Here is a 5,544-nt window from a genome sequence, read left to right as displayed (position 1 = left end):
CAGGTGCTATAAGCAGTTTCCGCATCCTTAGAAGGACGAGGTCTACAAAAGGAGTAGCCTTTGTAGGCTATATCCTTCAAACATCAAACAGAAAGTGTTGTCAATTGGGATGGTCTGGCCTACAAATAAGCTGTTCCCATCTTATGTTCCTGCCCTAAGCCTCAAGTCACAAACTGCCGGCCCTGTTGTCCAGCCAGGACACAAAGCCCTTAACCCCCAGCTGTTAACCCTGGGTGCTGTTATCGGTGGCTGCCCTTCGTGGACAACTTACTGTATACAAAAAGAGCAAGTTGAGGGAGGCGTAAAGACAATTTCCCCATAGGGATCAATAAAGTATTGATGATTATTATTATCTGCCTGAGCTGAGCTGGACACAGTGATTACAGCTTAGAGTTTATTTTGAAAGTGTCAAGTTGACATCATTTGTTGTCATTCAGAGAGGAGCATAGTCTTCCTTACACATTGTTTTAATTTCCACAGCTGTGACTAAATCAGCAACTTTTTTATTTGGTAAATATTGTTCCTGTTATGTATAATAAACTGCAATTTTCCCCTATCCCTCCCCATCTCTTCCTAATCAATACATTTGTTCTGTACTGTACATACTATTATAATTTACTGTTTTGTGTATAAATTATGACAGATTACTTACACTCAGTGAGGGACTCAGGCAGGTGATATTTAGACATTTGTGACCCGTGCTGGCAAAATGATTCGGAATGCGCACAGGCTAAATATGAGCTAGAGTCAAAAATCCATCCATCCATCCATTTTCCAAACCGCTTATCCTACTGGGTCGCGGGAGGTCCGGAGCCTATCCCGGAAGCAATGGGCACGAGGCTGGGAACAACCCAGGATGGGGGGCCAGCCCATCGCAGGGCACACTCACACACACACACCTATGGGCAATTTAGTAACTCCAATTAGCCTCAGCATGTTTTTGGGCTGTGGGGGGAAACCGGAGTACCCGGAGGAAACCCCACGACGACATGGGGAGAACATGCAAACTCCACACACATGTGACCCGGGCGGAGACTCGAACCCGAGTCCGAGAGGTGTGAGGCAACAGTGCTAACCACTGCACCACCATGCCGCCCCAGAGTCAAAAATGTTAATGTTAATTTTCGTCAAAATTGAGATTTTCCCAAAAATTAATCCATTAAGTCATCATCTATTGATCCCAATAATCAAAATAGCAAATAAATACCTTGAACCATCATAATTTGAATGTTTTGTACCGGCTTTGTCTTCGGGAATTATTCCTTTATCTTATATTTTCTTAGAAAATCTGTGTTTTTCTCCACTCACTCGTGGCATGACGGGGAATCCCCCCACCATTTGTTTGGTATCACCATGAAGCAAGGCTCGCCTACTTTCTAAAAATGTGCATAGAATTTCCAGTGACATCACTCTGAACCAATACAACTCGATTTTATAAAGCCCTGTTGATGTACACAACTTCTAACGGATGTAACTCGGTTATTTTTTGTCCGATTCAACAAACCATACATCATTTTGAAGGTTTTAAAAAGGAGAATCTAAAAATAACAATAACTCATTAATTCCTTAAAAAATTCCTCATTCTGACTCATTTTGCCGGGGGCGGCATGGTGGTGCAGTGGTTAGCACTGTCGCCTCACACCTCTGGGACCCGGGTTCGAGTCTCCGCCTGGGTCATGTGTGTGGAGTTTGCATGTTCTCCCCGTGTCGTCGTGGGGTTTCCTCCGGGTACTCCGGTTTCCCCCCACAGTCCAAAAACCTGCTGAGGCTAATTGGAGTTGCTGAATTGCCCGTAGGTGTGCATGTGTGAGTGAATGGTGTGTGAGTGTGCCCTGCGATGGGCTGGCCCCCCATCCTGGGTTGTTCCCTGCCTCGTGCCCATTGATTCCGGGATAGGCTCCGGACCCCCCGCGACCCAATAGGATAAGCGGTTTGGAAAATGGATGGATGGATGGACTCATTTTGCCAGCACGGGTCACATTTACTGTGAAGAACTCATTAGGCAAAGTATCAGTCCTTCCAAAACAATATTGGACAAACACAGGCACAGGCACCGGTCAAAGGTAATGAAGGATCTCGGTTCTAAGCTTCATAAACAAGCACAAACTAAACCTTGACATAAGCTTATCCAAAACATCCCTGCTGCTGATATGGCACTGCCAATAATGCAGTTTATATGCAGTAATCGGGGGGGGGGGGGGCACTGCAGCACAAAGTCTCTCCCTGACTGCAGCACCGCTCCTCTCTTGACAATATCCTGCCTCCTCTAGTTGGGCATCGGCATCCTCATCCTGTATTTATGATGCAGATGTTATGCACGAAAGCGCATGTGGTCACACCGTCTGTGCAGAAGGGCACCTGCACCCCAGGGCTTTGGAAAGCGTGGTCCTCCCTCCATGTGTCAGGACGCCAAAGGCCCATTAATGACAGAGCGGCCTTTCAGTGTCAGGCTGTGAAACGCCGCTGCACAGTCGCTGGTGGTGGGCGGTACGCAGCGCTGACAGCTAATGGAGTCTCCATACGCGGGATTCCTCCATCACCTAAAGAAAGCAGCCCTGAGGTGGTGCTCAGCATTCAGGTACAGTGGGTTATATCCGCATTCAGGTACAGTGGGTTATATCCGCGTTCAGGTACAGTGGGTTATATCTGCGTTCAGGTACAGTGGGTTATATCCGCGTTCAGGTACAGTGGGTTATATCCGCGTTCAGGTACAGTGGGTTATACCTGCGTTCAGGTATAGTTGGTTATATCCGCGTTCAGGTACAGTGGATTATATCTGCGTTCAGGTACAGTGGGTTATACCTGCGTTCAGGTACAGTGGATTATATCCGCGTTCAGGTACAGTGGGTTATACCTGCGTTCAGGTACAGTGGATTATATCCGCGTTCAGGTACAGTGGGTTATATCCGCGTTCAGGTACAGTGGGTTATATCCCATTCATTTCTGATGGAGATGAGTCGGTATACAGGGCAGAGGTGAGAGCCCTGACTTCATGTTGGCGCGATAACAACCTGCTGCTCAATGTCAGCAAAACCAAGGTGCTCATCGTGGACTACAGGAGACTCCAGGGAGGAGGCCACACCCCCATCCACATCGAGGGGGCAGATGTGGAGAGAGTCAGCTGCTTCAGATTCCTGGGCATCAGGAATAGTGAGGATCTGAGTTGGTCACACCACGTTGGTGAGCAAATGCAGCAAGACAGCGGCTCTTCTTTCTACGGCGCCTGAGAAGGTTCGGCATGGACTCCAGAATACGCACAAAGTTCTACCGATGCACCATCATAAGAATTCTGTCTGGCTGTATCACCACCTGGTATGGCAGCTGTAACGCTCTGCACTGCAAAGCGCTGCAGAGGGTGGTGAGATCAGCACAGCACATCACCAGGACTGAACTGCCAGCCATGTAGGACGTCTACAGACAGCGCTGTAGGAGGAAAATGCAGCGGATCCTCTCTGATCCCAGCCACCCCAGCCACAGACTTTTCACGCTCCTGCCATCAGGCAGACGGTACAAGAGCATGCAGACCCGCACCAGCTGGCACAGAGACAGTTTCTACCCACAAGCCATCAGGTTTCTGAACTGCAAACATCAATATACACTCAGCACAACTGCTGGACTCTTCACAATGCCACTTTAAACAATGTCACTTTAAATCCTGCACAATTTTGCACCCCATATTCTAAATATCTCACTGCATTATTTTGCACTATTAATACTTGTAAATATATATTTTTTAATGTATCTGCATACTTTCCTATATGCTTATGTAAATTTGGGGAGAACACGAGTCTAAGAATTTCATTACAGGTAATGATGTTACATTGTTGTCTTTTTTAAGACAATAAAACTTGAAACTGAAACCGAAACTTAAAATGGTCCCCCTACAGGCGCAATCACGTTATTGCATTGGGCTGCGAAACATTTAAGGTGGACCGGAAAAACCGAATAAGGAGTCTCGTCTTGGGTTTACGGTGTAACGTCGCCTTAAATTTAACGCTGCAGATTTAAACACTATATTGTTGTTTACCACCACCTAGTGGTCATGTGTGATTCTGCAGTTTAACCTTACACTCTAACCCGAGTTTTAGGACTGGGGAGCATCCCAGGATCCCAGTACAAACCCAGTAAACGACGTGACGTTTTGGACATTCCACAAACGGCCCAGATCGGCATTTAGTCGGAATGAGGGGTTGATGTGATATTTTATTTCACTCTGGCGGGTTCCTGTTCACGAACGCGGGAATTTAATTTCAAAATACTTTTATGTTCATGACATGTCCAAAGGTCACAGCTGCCGAAATTTAGCGACCCTAGAAGGCAGTTTTGTGCAGCCTGTAAATCATTCATCTTTAATATACTGGGCACAAATTCCTGTATTAATACTAAAGAATGTATATGGCGTACAACTTGTACAACTGATAAGGCCACTTAAAAAAACTTGGTTCTCGTCCCCGCCCGACCCGCCGAAATGCCTCTGACCCGATTTTTTCTTTATTTTTTATTTCGCAAAAATCGCATGGAAAATGCCCAAGAATGACGAAATTTGAATTTCCCGCGTTTCCGCATTCCACATCGACGATTGATGCACATTGTGTAATCCTAGTCTTGGAATGGTTTCATGAACCTAAATTTGTCTCTACCTGAGATGGGCTGGTGCAAAGATTTAAATCTGGGGAAGTGATGTGGTACATGTTCTTAAGTACTTGTTTGTAGAGTTGCATTTCCTTGTTCAACCATTCAGGTTCCTGTATTTTTTTAATTCCTCGTGTTTTAACATGTTTTAATACACTTTCTTTCTAGATATATTTAAAAATCTTGGTTGTTCATTTAGAATGGGAATGACAAACAGAATATTGGTTTCAAATAGTATCATTTTTATATTCACGAATGAAACATCAGCATAAAGTATCCAAATCCATAGTTGGGAAGGCATTTATGAGATACACATGGATCAAGGAATTTACATTCTTGTATTTTCTTACATTTAATATATTTGAAACGCAACAAACGAAGAACTGAGGAGGCGTACTAAGTAGGTCTGCTCTCTTCGGTATGCATTTTCAAATATGTATTTTCTTACATATTTGAAAGTCGAAACAGTCAATCAAAATTTATAAAAAATAAAAAAATAATTAAAAAAAATCCCTCCCGCCCGACCCACCCCCTCCAAAAAAAAGGACGAGAACCAAATTTTTTTTTTTAAGTGGCCTAATGTATTTAAGATGCTGCAAAATCCAGTGAGGATTAGAAACGTTAAAAAGTTTAGCTGCGTGTTTATTTGTACGCCACCTCAGTGCACAAAGGAAGCCCCAATGGCCGGATGTATCGCGTCATTTCAGTGCTTTAAATATCTTGATTAATTTCATTGATTGATTGATTGATTTGCGCAGTTGTGCGTCACACGTCCACCTATGTGGGCTACCAGCCTGGGAAGTGCACTATGTAAAAAGAACGTGAATAGACATGACACGCGTTTTCTCAAGACTTTTAATTGGGGGCAATATGAAGACTATGCAGTATAAAATAACACGCATTAAACAGAAA

This window comes from Brienomyrus brachyistius, chromosome 4, assembly GCF_023856365.1.
Source record: "Brienomyrus brachyistius isolate T26 chromosome 4, BBRACH_0.4, whole genome shotgun sequence".
In the NCBI taxonomy this organism is placed as follows: domain Eukaryota; kingdom Metazoa; phylum Chordata; class Actinopteri; order Osteoglossiformes; family Mormyridae; genus Brienomyrus; species Brienomyrus brachyistius.
Note: the sequence above shows the minus strand (reverse complement) of the source record.